Here is an 18,422-nt window from a genome sequence, read left to right as displayed (position 1 = left end):
TTTGTCAGGGTGAAGGGTTTAGTTGGCTCTGTTAATCCACTCTCTAGCTGAAATTGTTCATTTAAATCGTTATAAAAATCCACTCTTTTCCAATGCGAATCCTATATTCCCAGATTCAAGTACTGCTGCCAGTGCAAAGACTTCAAATTCTTTGAGTGCAATCACACTGTGTCAGTCCAAAGCCAAATTGCAAACACTTATCCACAATTCCCCTTACTCAGCTTCAAGCTAATTTTTCCAGCAGGCAACAATAGCCATAAAAGTATAGGGAAAGATTATTAGAAGAGCTTGAGAAATGGTTGATCGATTCCTTCGTGAGCTGGGGTATAACGCTGCCACATCCTCTTCTTGCAAGAAGCAAAACCTTTCGTTCTGTTACTTAATATATTTTTAGCGTGCGGTCCTTCAGTGTCACAGTAATTAAGAGCGATCACAGCTGCTGAAAGATGAAGCACGGAACAAAAGATCAAGTGATTGTTCAAGCTGAAGTTAACTGAACCAGGAAAAGTAAGCTCAATGACATGAAGAAAAAGCTCCCTTTGTATCCTCCAGTCTTGTACAATTAGTAAGGCCAAACACACTCATGTAATTTTTTCTACCTACAGCGATGGATAATGTTCAGGTCACAACGTGACATGTTGGGCGGCGAGGTTTTTTCCTGCAGGCTTGTTAAGAGCATCGTCTTTCCTGCAGCTGAGGTACGGTGTGCCCAGCAACCCTTCCCTCTTAGTCAAGGTTCAAACATGCTGCAAGCAGCTAACAAAGTTAGTTGGGGTGGGGGGGGACACGAAGTTTGTTGAAAACACAGGCAGAGGACCAGTCTCTTCCAGTTGTGGTTAATGTCTCCTGAAAAGTAACATTTCAGAGGCCAATGGAGAGAGGAGCAATTACTGTCCAGCAAAATTACAATCTGAATGGGCTGCCATTTTCAGTGCTTCGCTAGGACGGCCGTGATTGCTATAGAAACTTCTGAGAGCGAGACAGAGAGGTTTTCCAGCACTGGAAATTGCGAATGGAGAAGGTTAGACTGGGTGCAAAGCCCATTCAGTCAGGCAGCTGCCAGTTGAGCCTCTTTGCCAAGTAGATTGTAGGAAATGCTGATTAAAATGTCCACTGAACGCACCAGGCAAATTAAATTTCAGTCACAGCCGCCTGGCCGGTTTCGGTGGGAAGATGGCTCCGGCGCGTGGTGCACCTGGGCTCGCTCTCCCCCCTTGGCCTCTCCCACGGGTGCTTGCCCCCTGCTCACAGGTATGGCGGGGATGCTGCAGCAGGGATGCTGGGGCCCTCGCAGTCTAAGGACTCAGCTGAGATGAGGTGTGTGGGGAAAGGTGGCAGCAGCAGGTCTAATCAAGGATGTCTGTGGGGAAAAAAATAAAGCCGACACCCTTCAGGGTGGGGGAGCAGTGTCCCTCCCCTTGCCATCTCTCCCAGGGTACAAGCTCAGCAGATGAGGGCTGCCACCATGTGCACCTCCCTCTGACTGGTGTGGTGGTGCCTCCATGTTGTCCCCCGTGCCCCACTCTCTGTGTTGATCCAAAACAGGGCTGCTCTCTTTGAACACGTTGCCTGCTGGCCCCTTCGCCTCCAAACAGCCTGCGATGGACAGATGAAGCTCTCCCTTCGGGGCAGAATGGCTGACCGTACAGCCGAAAGCCCGCTGCAAATCGGGAGACACGGGCTAAGCCTGCGGGAGGTCCCGGTGCTCAGGGCTTCCCCCTCATCACCTCTCCAGCAGCTCGGACCAGCCCCGGAAATCCCCGCTGCAGCCCATCGGTCCCTGGCTCGGGTTGCACACCCAGGTGCATCTGCAGCTCCAGTAATGTCTCTCCTGAAGGGGCTGCTCTTCCCTCTTTTCCACACCCCAGCTCCCCGCTCCTTTCATCTATCCTGGGGGAGCGTTTAATATCTTTCTGTGTTCATCACTGGCCTTGGAAAAACAGCTTGTCACCCTTCTGGCAGCCGGCTGGCAGCGCTTATTCCAGTACCTCGCTCCCCACCGATCCCCTGAAGGCCCATCGGTATTAGGCTTTATCACTATCGTTCTTTCATTTCCTCCTCTCTCCTGTCTCTCCTTGGCCTCCTTTGATTTAACACAGGCAGTCAGCCAGAGGACTCGCAGGCAGGTAAGCCCAGACACATGTAATGCCCTGACACAGTAACGTGGCCATTTCCCTTCTCCTCCCCAAGCTGCGTGCGGCCGGTGTGCCGGCTCGGGCGGCGAAGCCTTCAGCGCTGCGCCCCTTTACAGCAGCTCCGCTTAGGACAGTTGCTTTTCCAGTCATGCTTGGCTTTGAGACAAAACAAGAAAACCTCTTCGTGAATCAATGGGATTTCCTACCTACCTATATTGCAGTTTCCAAATATACTGGCTCTTCATGGGCTGCGCTTGGAAAAAAATGTTTGCATTTAAGTACAAAAAATTATATGGCCTGTATTAATAAGAGCAATGAGATTTGTCTTGCAGCATAAGAGTGAATGACTTGTTACAAGAAGGGTCGGAAGGAGGATCTGGGGAACTACAGGCCTGTGAGCCTGACCTCAGTGCTGGGAAAGGTCATGGAACAAATCATCTTGAGTGCCATTATGCAGCACGTGTGGGACAACCGAGGGATCAGGCCCAGCCAGCATGGGTTTATGAAAGGGAGATCCTGCTTCACTCACCTGGTCTCCTTCTATGACAAGGTGACCCGCTTAGTGGATGAGGGGAAGGCTGTGGATGTTGTCTACTTGGGCTTTAGTAAGGCCTTTGACACTTTCTCCCACAGCATTCTCCTGGAGAAGCTGGCTGCTCATGGCTTGGATAAGTGCACTCTGCGCTGGGTTAAAAACTGGCTGGACGGCCGAGCCCAGAGAGTGGTGGTGAATGGAGTCAAATCCAGTTGGCGGCCGGTCACAAGTGGTGTTCCCCAGGGCTCAGTGTTGGGGCCGGTCCTGTTCAATATCTTCATTGATGATCTGGATGAGGGGATTGAGTGCACCCTCAGTAAGTTTGCAGATGACACCAAGTTGGGTGGAAGTGTTGATCTGCTGGAGGGTAGGAAGGCCCTGCAGAGGGACCTGGACAGGCTGGGTCATTGGGCCAAGGCCAACTGCATGAGGTTCAACAAGGCTCAGTGCCGGGTCCTGCACTTGGGTCACAACAACCCCATGCAACACTACAGGCTTGGGGAGGAGTGGCTGGAGAGCTGCCTTGCGGAAAAGGACCTGGGGGTGTTGGTTGACAGCCGCCTGAACATGAGCCAGCAGTGTGCTCAGGTGGCCAAGAGGGCCAATAGCATCCTGGCTTGTATCAGGGATAGTGTGGCCAGCAGGACCAGGGAGGTGATAGTGCCCCTGTACTCGGCATTGGTGAGGCCGCACCTCGATTACTGTGTTCAGTTTTGGGCCCCTCACTAGAAGAAGGACATCGAGGTGCTGGAGTGTGTCCAAAGAAGGGCAACGAAGTTGGTGAAGGGCCTAGAGCACAAGTCTTACGAGGAGAGGCTGAGGGAACTGGGGTTGTTTAGCCTGGAGAAGAGGAGGCTGAGGGGAGACCTTATTGCTCTCTACAACTACCTGAAAGGAGGCTGTAGCGAGGTGGGGGTCGGTCTCTTCTCCCTAGTAACAAGCAATAGGACGAGAGGAAATGGCCTCAAGCTGCACCAGGGGAAGTTTAGGTTGGATATTAGGAAAAACTTCTTCACTGAAAGGGCAGTCAGGCACTGGAACAGGCTGCCCAGGGAAGTGGTTGAGTCCCCATCCCTGGAGGTATTTAAAAGACAGGTAGACGTGGTGCTCAAGGACATGGTTTAGTGGTGGACTTGGCAGTGATAGGTCAACGGTTGGACTTGATGATTTTAAGGGTCTTTTCCAACCTTAACAATTCTATGATTCTATGATCTGTCATGGCTTATCAAATCCATTAAATGTCTGCTGTATGGAATATTTTTTTTTTTCAGAAAAATAAATTGTGTGCTTTTGGTAGAGAATATAATTGGCATTTTGGTCTGATTGCGATTCTGTTCATTTACAATTTCTCAATACACAGTTCTTTAAAAGTCAGACTGACTTCATCCTCTGCTCTCAGAGCACCTGAAGACAGTGCTCAAGCATCAAGACATCTGCTCAAGCCAATGTCTGTCGTTGTCTACTTAGGCTTTTTATACGCATTGGTTATTTGTTTTACTAATGGCTGACACCAAGCTGTTACAGTAGTGTGTATGTATATGTGTGTGTGTGTATATATTCTATATATATGTGTGTACTCAAGGACCTATGAATGGGTTTCGCAGTCCTTGTGGCCTGTAACTGCTCCCCTAGCCGTGAGTTCAGGCTTGGTTAATGGTCGCTAATCTGTCAATTCTTGAACAATTTAGGAAATTAGTTATTGACATAATGGAGAAATTATCTGAGTGTATCACAGCAATGTATACTTGAGGACACCTCCGTCTGCTGAGGTTGACCCTAATAATTAACAGCCTTACCCAGTGCCCCAGAGGTGCTTTAGAAGGCACAAGGCTGAAGGTTAAATCGCTTCTGTGCATCAGATGTGCTCATTACACCAGTATGCCTATAATGGCTTTCCTGAAGCCACAGCAGCTTGTTAATTGATAGTTCTCATTTTACAGTCTTTCCAGGGGTCCCCTGTACCATTACAAAGCTGTGTCCTTGTCCTTGCCAGCTCGCCTTTTCCTGTTCAGCCTGAGGACTAGTGTCCCCGTGCCAAATGGGGACCCGCCTGCCATCCCTTTGCTTGCCCTTGGTTGGCTGTACGGTGCTGCGCGGGCACCCCTCCGGCCCTCCTCCCCCAGCCCCACTCCTCCACCTCAGCTCTTCCTCCAGTGAAACTCAAAGGCTCGACAGCCGGCCGCCTCCCGTTTAACCATCTGCCACCTCACTTTAGCATCCAGGCAGCCCTGTGGTTCTCCTGTTTGGTCAAGGGTTTATTTAACTTCAAGTTTTTCCAAAATGAGAAGGCGATGATGAATCAAAGGCTAAGTGTCTTGGTGTGGAAGAGAAACAAGGTTTGCAAGGAGAGCACGACCAACTGGTAAACCACCTGCTTCTCTGATCAACTGCTACAGCTGGAAAGAAAACAGAAAAACTTTCTGGGCTGAGAACACCTTTGCCAGCTCCTTTGGAGCTGAAGCCATTAGGCTGTTAATGCCACATGCTCCTGCCTATGTCCCAAGCGAGAAATGAGCTGCAAAAGCCTCAGCCCTTGGGTCAAAGTCCTCCAACGTACTTGGGTACCTGGCCAGAGTGAAAGGTAGGTCCCTACAAAGGAGGAGCTGGGCTTTAGCACCTCCGGTCTGTTCAGCGGGAAAATGATTCGATTCACGTGTCTTGCATATAACAGGGTGAGCGGAGGCTAAAAACGGGGTGGGGAGGTGTGTTTCTGCAGAGCTTCCCATTTCTTGGCTTAAAACCAGACACAAGCTCCCCTCTTCCCATTGCCTTCACTCCACAGCTCTCCCATGGTCGTGCAAGGGGGATGCACAAAGCCCTGTTGTGCTACGGCTCTTGGGAAGATTTTTACTGTCTCACTTGGGCTGAGATGCTCCTGATGAAGGGAGAGGCTAGACACGCAGTCAGAATTTGTGGCTCCCTCTCCCCTAACTTTGGTGCATTTACTGTCAATCAGTCAGTGGCAACAGACAAGTTCAGTGCTGTGTTTTAAGTGACTTGAGGCACCGCTGTTCCATAATCCAGGCAAAATGGAGAACCCGGGCTAAGAGGGGATAAGCAGTAAATTAGCATGAAAGGCTGACTCTGAGAAAAGAAAGCTAGTGCCTAATCCTGTTTTGTAGGCATACCTTTGTACTTGGGCGCGTCATACGCCATCGTCTAGCTCCACCGTGCGTTGGGATCTCTCCTCTTGCCACAGGGGAGAGAATTTCTTTTTCCTCACCCTTTCCTATGCCAACGTGCAAGCACTAGCAATGCTCTCTCTCTTCAGCGGGGTGTTTCGATAGCACCGAGCAGGCAATTTCACATAAATCACGCTCATTATTTGTGCGGTTCGGTAGCACTTTCAATTGAAATGCATTCCCTGTTCTCCTTCACTCGTCTTCTCCAGAGCGTGCATACGCTGGGCTCTCCAGTGGTAAAAAATTAGCGAGCTGGGGCTATAAAATTCTAGACTGGCAAAGATTTATCCGGATACCTGTCCTTAGGATAATGGAAGGAGACACCTGGACAGTCTATGACCCCCACAAAGCTTGCAGCTACCGGGGCTCTGAAAAACACGTCCACTTGCTCTGCAGCCAGTCGTTTCCCTGATGATAAAAAGGACTGTGTGCCCCAGGACGGTGCCGCAGGCTTTCTCCCACTCTTATTTTTTTTTTAATATCTTTCGAATTTTAAAACTGCTTTGGAAAAACTTATGAAAAAAAAAAAAAAAATACGCTGCCTGAGTGGTGCTGGTACCGTGTTATGCTGCGAGGAGCGAGCGGTGGTGGCCTGCAAGGAAGGCGAAGCCCACAAGATGGCAGGGCGGCATCGCGGCACAGGGGGGCCCTGGCCAGGGGACAGATGTGCCCGCCAAAGACCTTACCAGTTTCTGCAAAAGTAATTCTGTAAAGCAGCGGCTAAAATACACCCGCTTTCACCTTGCCGTCAGACTGAGAACAGAGTCAAGCATACCGTGCTGGCTCGGGTAGAGATTCCTTTCAGAAAGTGCTGAAAAAAAGAAGGAGATTCCAAGTGTCCACGCTCCTGGCGTGAAATAAAACATTCGGTGCCCCTGCAGTGCCCTTTGGAAGCAGCGCTGGGCACGCTGGGCGGCTGGCTGGAGGCAAAAGCCACGCGTGTGGTGGCGTTGGGGACACCCTGTATCCCATCTCAGTCAGGACCATCACAAAACCTCGAGTACTGTGTTCAGTTTTGGGCCCCTCACTACAAGAAGGACATGGAGGTGCTGGAGCGTGTCCAAAGAAGGGCAACGAAGTTGGTGAAGAGCGTAGAGCAGAAGTCTTACGAGGAGAGGCTGTGGGAGCTGGGGTTGTTTAGCCTGGAGAAGAGGAGGCCAAGGGGAGACCTTATTGCTCTCTACAACTACCTGAAAGGAGGTTGTAGCAAGGTGGGGGTCGGTTTCTTCTCCCTAGTAACAAGCGATAGGATGAGAAGAAACGGCCTCAAGCTGCACTAGGGGAGGTTTAGGTTGGATATTAAGAAAAACTTCTTCACCGAAAGGGCAGTCAGGCATTGGAACAGGCTGCCCAGGGAAGTGGTTGAGTCTCCATCCCTGGAGGTATTTAAAAGACGGGTAGACGTGGTGCTCGTGGACATGGTTTAGTGGTGGACTTGGCAGTGATAGGTTAACAGTTGGACTCGATGATCTTAAGGGTCTTTTCCAACCTTAATGATTTTATGAGTCTATGAAAACAGGGGAGCAGGGGGATTGCATGGGGCTATGGGGAGGCCATTGTATAGGGCAGTGCAGGGCAGGCGGGCAGTGGAGCCTTGTGCAGGACTGGGATGACTTGACCCTCACCAGGACACGGAAGATTTATGTTTTTAATACACAAGCAGTCAATTATTACTTGGTTTTGGTTTGGGGAAGCGAGGGCTTCCTTGGAAGTGGGGCTGCCTTATATTCAGGTAGATATGGTATGGCTTGATCCTATCCCAGCCTTCCCCCCACGTCCAGATTCTGCCTTGCGATGGCTCCAGCAAAATCCTCCCAGCCACACCACTACGCCGAACCCCTCGGTGTGGGGTACGAGGCACGCGTGCTCCGGTGTGAAGCACCAGGCGGGCCCCCGAAAGCGTTTGGAAAGCCTGGGGCTTCTGCATGGCTACCTCGTGACCTCCCAGGCAGGTGTATCCCCGCCTGGATCGCTGTCTCCTGCCTATCCTTTTTAGCACATGCTGGCACCAGGTTGGCTCAGTGCTGGGAGGCCTTCTCCACCCTGGGGTGCAGAAGCTCTTTGGAGGAGTCATTGCTGCCCCTGCACGTGCGGACTTTTTGGCAAGTGGAGCTGGTGAGTAGTGCCATCCACGCCTGGGATTTTACTTAATTCTGGGGTGCTCATTGTGCATACAAGCGGCCTTACGAGAAAGCAAGAATAGCCTAACTTCAGGTGCAGCTGCGAATTACCCAAGTTCAAGGGCAGCCGTGACAACAAGTTGTTCTCTGTATCTCAGTGAAGGAATCTTAGTGCCACATGTCTTCTTTATCTGCCGGGATCCTGACGTTGCTCTCGAAAAATGACAACACCTGGAACAGATTTGGAGTTGATACAGCCTCATTTCTTACCCAATAGTACAAGCCACTGCCCTTCCAGCTGGGAGGAGCCTGGCTTTTAAACAAGCCTGAAACCCCATGGATGGTGGACTCCTCAAAGAAAACCCCATGACTATGCCTCTATAAAAAGAGATGGCCTTTGCTTGGGCTTGGGTAAGAGCTTCAGGAAGCTCCCCAGTCCTGTTCTGCCACCCCTTCGTCACCACAGTCTCTCCACTCCTCCTCCTCCCACGTGGTTCAGCTGCAGCAATCCTCTCCATTGCCAGTATCCCGAGGAGAACGTGCAGGCTGTATCCTCTCCAAAACACGTGCAAAGAAGTGAGGAAGATATCAAAGGACACAGGTCAACCTCTGGTTAACATTTCATGTTTAAGGCTTTTTTATCTTTATTTTTTAATTATTTTTTAAATGTGAGCAGCTCTTGACTGCATGGGCTTCCCCGTATGACTTCCCCTTCCAGGCTCATATCCTCTGCCAGCCGGTGCAAGCAGCTCCTTGTGTGGTCAGGTTCTGTTCTTCCGAGGCACCCAGTTGTCCCCATATAGAGCACAAGCACCCCACAGGGCATTCAATGAGCCAGGCATTTGAATGCTCAGTGTTGCGGCATGTTTAATTTAATGTTTTAGGCTCTCTCTCTTAACCCTCAAGCTCTAAAAAATGCTAAACTCAAGTGGAAAATATAGATGAACTTGCTATGCATGGGTCCCTCTGTGTCTTGCCTACAAGCAGAAATGATGTTCAGACTCTTTCCAGTCAAACTATTCTACAAACGTGTCGAAGGGAGGCTTGTAAGAAGAGACTTTTACCAGAAAACTTCACTCCTATAGAGAACCCGCTGGAACAGAAGCCTGGTAATACGTAGAAAAGCTGCCCCAGTGTTTCAAAAAACAAGAAAGATGATCAGTCCAGCTAGAGTGAAGAAGAAACAAGGAAAAAAAGTATCAGCTCTAATCAAGCATGCCAGGGCATAACCCTCTCTGCAGATCTCTTCTCATACGGGTCCAAGCCCATGAAAGAGCCTGCAATCAATGGATGCTGAAGACTACTGAAGGAGCACGCAGGCCATTAATGTAACAAGTCAATGAACTTTGATGGAGCTGACTTTTCTGGAAAATTAGCTGGATTGCCAGGGTGACCAAATCACAAAAGGACACAGGACACAATCGACACACAGAAGGGTACAGACGTTTGCTGAGAAGTTCTATGGGCACGACAAAATCAAATGAAACTGGATGTCCTAGAAAACAGTTTTTACTTTCATCCTGTCTCTTGGCTGGATTCCACGACATCGCAGAAATGTTTCTGCAAGAATTGATTACTTCTCACATTCCGGGCCCTGGAGAGCTTCCCACGCCACTCAGAATAGGTAGGTCTTTTTGAGTACAGGCTCAGAGGTGAGATCTAAGCCAGCTGGGCAAAGCCACCATCCTTCAATTACACATTACTGTGCATATGACTGAATCCTGCAATCAACGAGCTGAAAGGAAAGCGAGGAAAAGGACTACCCACTTATTTTACCCCCATTTAGCAGTAGGATGTGCATATAAAAGCAGATAAACTGGGGGGGGCGACAATAAGCTAATCTGAGCCAGGGAACAAAGATATATCTTTTCCTGACACTGAGAATAACCTTCATCTGGCACTAGCCAGATGGATCCAAGCAAATGGATCCAAGCTACAGAGTGAGGCCAAAAGCAACATCTCCCCAGAGTTTTGCAGAAGTTTTAGACTCAGGGGTTCAGTTCAGCCTAAACCATGGGTCCTTCAGATCCAAAACTGAATGTTCCCCAAAGGCTGGGAATAGTATGGATCAGCTCCTGCCTGAGTCTCTTTCTAGCTGCAGTCTTTGCAAATAAGACCAGCCATTGCAGGACTTCACCTGGTACCCCAACTAAGCCATTTCCATCTCTCCAGCTACAGTCTTATTCTTCTTACGCCCTCTGTACCCTCCTGGGCTGGAGCTTTTTGCTCGTGCAGATACTTATACTGCTTTCCTGAGGCATGTGGGCCTCTGGAAAACTGCAGGAAAGACTGCTTGCATTTCCTCAAAAAAAAGATTTTAAAACATTTCTTATTCTTAAAAAGTTTTTTTCCCCCCACATAAAAATAAGCTCAGGACTCTCACTTGCCATTTGGAGATCTCAGTTCAAACCCCTGCTCTAGCTCTGATTTCCCATGTTCCAGAGAGTCCATGCACTAGGTTAATGGCTTGTGGGTATTGATGACAACTGGATGACAACTGGTGCACAACTCCACCTCTTCATTTGCCTTGTTTCAGCTCTGACTTTGTACAAAACTACCCTCTGGAGCAAGGAGAAGCCAGCAGACTTGAGTTAGGGCTTGAGAGAATAAAATTCTTGCATCATCCCAAGCAGATGGGGAGGAAGCGGGAAAGCACTGAGACCCTGGAAAAAGCAACAGGGAATAAGAAATTCTTAATTTCCACCACCAACTGGTTTTCTGGGAGAGAAGTCTTGTTTTTAAAATGAGATTAGAGCACTTTTCTCGATACAGATTGCAGGTATTTTGCAAAGATACCTTAGTGCGTTCCTGTCAATAGCTACAGCATCTACAAATTTATGCTTCTGGATGAAAGGCACTTTACCAAAAAGTCCCTGACAAGCTCTTATCTACGCAGCACATCACTGACGTACCCATCCCCTGTGAAATCTGTGTGAGAGGGTTCATTTTGTCATATTATGAGGAACACACGAGTTCTTACTCAGAACGAGTAAGAAGCAGCCTCCAAGATCTACTGCACCAGGGATCATCAACGCAGCACAGCGCACTGAGCTGGGTGGCAAAGGAAATACAAGGAAACGGGTACTAGGGAAAGGAGGAGGCATGGAGAACAGGCAAGTCCAAAGCTCAGGATGAAATAACAAGAAACAAAAAGGAAACTACTTATCTGAGCTATCACGTGAGCTGCGGAGCATCGTGGATTTTTATTTGAGCTCTCCTCAGATGGAAGAGGCTGACACCAATCTGTACAGAGCGCTTGTGGACTGGAGAAGGATGGGTTTTGCGACGGGTGTTTAGGATACATTAGTAGAGGCCCGAGCAGGTGAAAGATAACAATCCTTGCAGAAACAGAGGGCACATTAGTGTGCCAGCGACGGGGCTGTCATTTTGATTCCTCCCTTCCGCTTTCTGCTCAGTGCTGTTTTTCTCAGTCTCTCAGAGGTTAAGGACAGACGGGAACCATTAGATCTTTGCAGCTCCTTTGGGAACGGTTAGTCAGACCTCTTGTATGTCACAGCCCTTCAAGCCTCACCTGGTTACCTTGCCCGAGACTTGACTACGGTGTCACTCACGCTTTTAACTGTGGTTAGAGCACATCCATCAGAAACATGCCCGTCTTGGCTCGAACACATCTGGAAAACGCATCGACTGCCCTGACAGCTTGTTACAGTGATTAATCACCTTCATTCCAATAAATTTGTGCCCAGTTTTTCATATGAATTTCTCTGGTTTCAGCTTGCTGCTACACAGTCCCATAATTTACTAGATTAAAGAGCCTTTCAGTACCTGATATTTTTCTCCCAAGGAAGTTCCTTCGCCATCATAATCAATTCCCCGCTCAGTCTTTTTTGATAAGCTAGAGAGAGCGAGTGCTTCGCATCTCCCATCGCAAGGCATTTTCTTCAGGCTCTGAATCATTTTGTGTGGCTCTAATGTTCCACCACCCATTTTTCAACATCAATTTAAAACACACAAGCCATCCCAGTGCCAGTCTCACAAATACAGTACATGCTCATATCCAGTTGCTTGTCCCTTAGGACTCTCAAAAAAAAAAAAAAAAAATCTATTCAGAGTCTTAGGCCCATGCAAGCTGGCTTTTTTCTGGCTGGCATTTGGAGCAACCAAAAAACAGCCGTCAGTAACCTTCACTGGTGCTGCCATCTCAGCAGGTAAAGAGAAAGCATGACAGGGCTGTCTCCCTGCTTGTTCACTGTAACGTGATTCAACACTGAAAAGCAAGGCTGCACCTGCGCAGGGCACCGCTCTGAGCACAGATCACCCCAGGCACACCCAGACCACATCCATAGGGATAAACTAGCCAACAGGCATAGAGCAGCTGTGTCCAGGCTGTTAAACTCTCTTACCCATCAAAGCAGACTGGCTGCAGCCAGACTTTTTATATCCACGCCTGGGAATTTTTTGGGAAAGCGCTAGCAGCCTGGGCCAACGCTGTGCCGGGGACCATTTTGCAGTCTCGCCATGGTCCCAGCTGAGTTCCAGTACCTGGGAGTGTTCCCCACCACCGCCCCCTTTACCAAGAGAGATAAACGCTGTCTTAACACGGAACCAGCCTCCAAGGAGGGAGGATGATGTGACTCCCTCGCTTTCTCCTTCCGAGCCCTCTTTCCTGACAGGTCAGCAGAGAGCTTCAGATCAGAGAGGCAGCAACAGGCTGGGGCGTCCTTTTCCTGCCCAGTGGTGGTCTAAGGGCTCATGCCGACACTGGAGAGGCAAGATTTCCATCGCAGCAGAGCCTCCAGCAAGTGCAGCCTCTTGTGCCTCAGCGAGAGAAAGGACGCAGGAAGAAAAGGCAAGGAACAAGGAAGAAAAGGCAGTAAAGGCACTTTTGCATAAGCTCAGAGAGGAGGGCTTGTGTCTGAGGTCTTGCATCCCCATCACTTGAGCTGGGACCAAACACGTGGGCTGATGCTTTAGCCCTGGGGGGTCCCTGAGCTGCCCATCCTGCATCAAAGTTCCACCCGGCACCGGCACCCCAAAGATTTCTCATGGCAGGACTGTCCTGCCATCACTTGTCAGAGTTGAAACAGCAGTCACCCAGTTACAGGCAGATGAGGCATCCAGGCTGAGCCTAAATACCACTTTTTCTACCATTCCAGGGTTCTCAGATCAGGAGGTTGAGGGAAAAGTGATTTGGGGAAAAGATAATACCACCCCCCTGATCTCAACAGAAGGGAACAAAAATACTTGATGGCTAATATTTTATTAGATTTTGACTAGAACAATAGGAATTTCTTTTTTCCACAGAATTTTCCCCTTCCTTATATTCTGTCAGTGGCAGAAAATGCTGAATCACAAAGCTGGAGCTTTAAAAAAAAAATAAAAAATAAAGTATTTCACACGCAGAAGAAACATATCTTACATCATTTCATGCTTCCTGCTCTGCTCTCTGGTGCCACGTTCCTCATTTTCAGGCTGTTTTAAAGGTCAGCTTCACAGAATAAATCCTGACCTCAGACATGGGAAATATGCTGCCTCATCACTCCAGGATCTTTTCTCACATGATTAGTCCCAACATTCCTGCAAGTAGAACAGTCCCCATCACCACGGCCGCAGGAAAGGGGGGGGGGGGGGAAGAAAAAAAAAAAAGGTAAGATATTTTTTCTTTTCGTTCCTCAAGTTAACATTCACCATCACCACAGCCTCATTTCAGAGGCTGGGGGCTACTTCAGCTGTGTAATGCTATTGCCATCTATGGGCAAGTAATAGTCTTACCAGTCATACTTACAAGTTAAAGTTGGAATACATACCTAAACTGACAACTACTCTCAGGGAAGTTTTAAAAGGACTTTAAAGAAGATTTTATTTAAGATTTTCCAACGGCTAAGATACAGGATCTGGATAAAAGTTATTCACAGACAGCAATTCGGTCTCATGGTATTTGTCTTAATCCTAATTATGTATTCATTCAACTGGCTTCATTTTGCCTGAAGAATTTTATTTTGATGCTATAATTTGAGCAGGTGGGAGAGGTCATGTTAAGGTGTCGATCCAGAAGAAGCATGCATACTCTCTATATTTTAAACAAAAGATCTGAATTTATTTGAAATTACTACTATCGATTATCTAATGTTTAAAGAATGATGGAAGGCACAACAGTGATGAACAAGCTTCAGTGCTACAGGAAAGCTGAAGATTAATTTACTTGCTTAATAACTCTTCTAAAAATGTAAGATTTCAACCTTAATAAAAGAATCAGTCAATTAATCCACTGGTTATAAATGACAAATCTATACTGACAAAATAGTTTGATTGAAGTATAAAAGTTACTACAAACTCTTTCAGTCTGCTCATGTATCTAAGAAAGAATCTGGCTCTTTTTCAGTAAGCTAGTGGACCATGGTCATATGAAAATTTTTTTGTCAGTATGTGTAAGAAATACAAAGCAAAACCGAAGCTCCCACTCGCTGGGAGACTTTACAGATGACGTTTAAAAGAAAGCACACCACCACAGCAAGATGAAAAATGGGTTTTCTGTTAAATCATAACTAGCCAGACGGTTATACTGCTCTCAGGTTCATGATAAAGGCATAAAGATTGCCTCCCCTGCCTGCAGAGCTCGTTGCCAGGTGGCACGGACCATGCACGGTTAAGTTGTCAGCCTTGGCCTCTTCTCGGTCCCTGCTGAACCAGCGAAAGGAAAATGCCCAGGCCCTGAGAGCAAAGATTGCCCCACGGCTTGTGACTCAGCCAAAAAAAAAAAAAAAAAAAAAAGCAGCTAAGGCATCGGACCCATCTCAGTCCATTGCCAGAGGAAGGGCACTGCGAGACTGAACCTCGTAGAAGTCATACGAAAAGAACCGAAGCACAAAGTCCTCTTCTAACAAAGTCAGAACAAAAACATTTGGATAGGATTTCTGGAAGAAAGAGCCAGATGTGTTTGCGAATAAGCACAAGAATAGGCACTTCCAGTGACTGCAGAACTATAAACAAAAGCACTTTTGTGCACTCCCGGATTACTTGCTCTTATTTTCTCTTACAGTCACATGCTTATGTGGGCCTGTACTGTTTGAAAACATGATTCATTAAGACGTCTTAAATTGCAACCAAGTGTTAATTATTATTAATACTGACTTTGTTTTAACTTTCCTGTTACTTAGTATAAATTGTTTCATAACTGTATCTCTTACGTGACCAAATCCCCACTGAATCCTTTAAAAGCTTTTGTTGATATGTGCACTATATTTCCAAAGCGTTTCAGATGGGCTTCCCCCCCTCCACCCTTGTCATTGTTTCATTGGTTCAGGGACTGAACCTTCTTCTCAGCAGACTGAAACATCCAGTAATCTGAAACAGATTTGGTGACCCTATAGCATTAAATCATGCTTTGTGGTGCTTTATTCCTGCTCCAAAAGACTTTATGCATTAGCAGGTACATAAAATTGCACCAGAGACTGAATACATATTGAAAAGTAATAAATGGTTCCATATGGTCTTAATTTTTCAAAGCAGTGCACCACTGTTTTAAAGCAGTAGTGTTTAATTTTCCAATTAGGAAGATTTTTAAATAGCCCTTCTAACCCACAGATATGGGAACACTCTCACTTCAGATATTCTCCCCAGCTGAGAGATTTGGGTGCACCAACAATTTTCACAGTCAAATGGTGTCCTTGGTTAGCTAGCTAGCAAGGGTACAATTAGCCAAGGCAGTTAATTTCTTCCTTTTATTCAAAAAAGCTTGTGTCATCATTACTGTGAAGACACAGGTCACAAAGCCTCTGTGAGCAAACTGAATAGGATACGTTCCTCTTTAAGCTTCACGTATTCGAACATCTGTCAGACCTCAGCTACAGTTCCTCCCCAGTTTTCCCCGTTTACTTCCAAGGAAAAAAATCCATTTTGGTAAAACAAGGCTTATAATACCCCTACCTAGATATATTTTAAGCTTAACATGCCTATTATGAAGAGTAGCTACTGTATTTAGAAACAGGAGGCTCTTCAGCAGATCAGTTCTCAGCGTGCATTCAATTTTGTCTGCTCACTTAAATGGCAGCCCCAAAAAATAATTAAAAAAATAAAATCAGGTCTCACTCTCCCTCTCATTGGCTCTCCATGGGTAAAACTGCAGTGAACGACTTAAGATGCACACCTTTAACACAGCGGTTTGCTAGACTGAAGGAAATGATTTTGCAGGGCAGGCGAGGGTGTGTACGAATGGAAGAATTCAACTTTTCAGATTCCAGGAGGAGTTTGCAGGGCAGTTCGCTATAATTGCATGCCCCGAGCACGCTTAAGTGACATTCACATGAGCTGCAAGGAATGTAAGGCCTTTAATACCAGAAGCAGGACCAGGGCAGAACTGAGGGACTAAAGTTCAGAACTGCCTGCCCAAAAGCTCCTGCTCAACCGATGCCTAATTCCGGAGGCTCTGGAGTCCTATTTTTAGGCTGTCAGCATCCCAAGATACAGGACATTCTGCTTTTTGCATACCCAGAACCACCCCATGTTGGGCAGCTCCGTGCCTCTCTTCCCCCTGAGCCCAGCGCTGGAATTCGGAGTGCAAACACGTCTCTGTGCAAGATGAGACCCATGGCCCTGGCTGCACAGGCTGCTCAGAGCACATCCAACACATACCAGCGGGCTCCAGCTCCTTACAGCGTGGTGGCATGATCGCTCTTCCAAGACTGGACAGCAGGTAGGAGGTGCCCGTCGCTATCCCATCGCTCGCTGCAGCGCGCCTCAGGCACTCAGGAAACGTGACCCCCTTCCCATTCCTCCGACTGGATGCAGCTCCTGAGTCAGCAGCCGCCCAGTTCCTCCAGGGTGGGAGAGACAGAGAGAGAGAGAACCAGCTGCAAATGCTTATCATCGACTTCCCCACCATGTGCTGAGCTGCTGACTGCTTTTGCTTAACACTTCAGCAGCTCCTTTGAACCCTTTCTCAGCTCCCCAGGGGGAACTTCCTTCCCCCATGTGCCTTGCAGTGCCCCCGCACCAGGAGACCCGAGGTCAACGTCTCTCCGCTTCTGCCCGACGGGGTTCAGATGCCTCCCCCTGACCTTCCCGAAGAGTATCTTACCCTGGAGGTAGGCTAGCCTGAAGAGTATCTACCGGGAGGTAGGCTAGCCTAACGCGCACTCCATTTTCAACCAGCCTGTTGAACCCGTACTGCTGCCTGGGGGAGAGGGTGGGGATTCAGGATTCACGGGGAGCAGTCGAGGAGAGGCCGTGACCTAGTAATAACAACATTGCCATGGGGAAGGGAGGGGAGCAGCCTTAGTGTTCGGTCCCCTTTTCCAAGTCTGCTCTGTGTACTTTACATCCAAGGTTTGTCAGAGGACAAAACACCAAGTTCTGAGAAAAGGATCATAAGCCACATCTCCAGCTCCTCAGCAAGTGCTCTGACCACTGGAGATACAGAATAACAGAGGGAGGCAGGTGCTTGGACTTCTTCCTCCAGGGGCCACATACAGGAGAAAAGAATTCTTTGCAGGAACTGAAACAGGCTGTATGTAGGCACCTGCTCTCAAAAGGAGAGGCCAGGCTGTGAATTTCAGCAAAGCTAAATTCTTCCCTGCTACCCTCATTCTCTTCACCTGATCCCTGATTAAAGCCTGTGCTATACAAGCGTGCCTTGCGTTTGCAGGCAGAGGGAAGCAGGGCTGTGAAAGGCGGTTACGTCAGGGCTGCGGTGCGCGAGCACCACTACAACGAAGCAAGGACTGAGGCTACATCTCTCTGCACAGCACCACGCAGACAGGACGGCCACCTCGGGGACATCTTTCGTCCCACGAAGACAACCAGCGACGCCGCAGTTTCCGAGGCGCAGCTTTCGGCTCTCCCTACGGGTGCCCTACCTCTAGGCACTTAGCCCGCTGGATCCCGCTGCCGGACACGTACCCGGTCCCCTTCCCTCCCGCCTCATGCGGGCCTCCGCTGCCTCAGGCAGGCCTGCGAGTCCCTCCACGGCCGGGCTTCAACTTCGCTTCGAGACGGGGGGAACCGAGAGACGGCTCTGCCTGACCCGCGGTGCAGCCGCAGCTTCTGGCTGAAGGCAATTTTTCGTGCAAGTGTGACGGTCCCCTCAGGAGGGGCTTCTCGCCCAGCGCCGCTGCAGGCAGCCCCGGCAGCCTGCCCGCAGCCTCCCCGCGCTGAGCCAGGGGGCAGCTTCCTACGACGGGGCCCGGGCAGGGCTCGCAGGGGCGCTACCGGAGCCGCCGCTCCCCGCGTCCACACCGCGCACCAGCGGCCGCTTCCCCACCAGCCTCAGGCTCAGCCAGGGCCCGGCGACCGCCGCTCACCCCGGGCCGGGCCGGCAGCCGGTCCCGCAGCAGGCCCGGCGCCCACCGAGCGAGCGAGCCCGCCCAGCCCACCACCGCCTCCCGGCAGCGGCCCCGGCCAAGCCGGACCGGGACCGGGACCGGGACCGGGACCGGGACCGGGACCGGGACCGGGACCGGGACCGGGACCGCCCCTCCCCCCACCTCGCGCC

At 49.1% G+C, this 18,422-nt stretch overlaps 1 long non-coding RNA gene across 4 annotated transcripts; it reads right to left on the bottom strand.

The window, feature by feature from the left end:
* Nucleotides 1–2,844: 2,844 nt before the first annotated feature.
* LOC148053387 (uncharacterized) lies at nucleotides 2,845–18,192 on the bottom strand. Of its 4 annotated transcripts, XR_015708781.1 has the most exons (4): nucleotides 16,565–18,192; nucleotides 13,353–13,510; nucleotides 8,084–8,203; nucleotides 2,845–2,958 (listed from the first exon to the last, which is right to left on the bottom strand). It is a non-coding gene; the product is annotated as an uncharacterized LOC148053387 (long non-coding RNA). The 4 variants fall into 4 exon arrangements; XR_015708780.1 differs by lacking the exon at nucleotides 2,845–2,958 and having other exon boundaries at nucleotides 7,310–8,203; XR_015708779.1 differs by lacking the exons at nucleotides 2,845–2,958; nucleotides 8,084–8,203 and adding an exon at nucleotides 8,310–10,635.
* Nucleotides 18,193–18,422: the final 230 nt, after the last annotated feature.

Source organism: Nipponia nippon, unplaced genomic scaffold (genome assembly GCF_047370975.1).
Source record: "Nipponia nippon isolate SJK-2023a ecotype South Korea unplaced genomic scaffold, ASM4737097v1 scaffold_4, whole genome shotgun sequence".
Classification (NCBI taxonomy): domain Eukaryota; kingdom Metazoa; phylum Chordata; class Aves; order Pelecaniformes; family Threskiornithidae; genus Nipponia; species Nipponia nippon.
The sequence above is the reverse complement of the archived record's forward strand: the minus strand, read 5'-3'. Positions and strand labels throughout refer to the sequence as shown.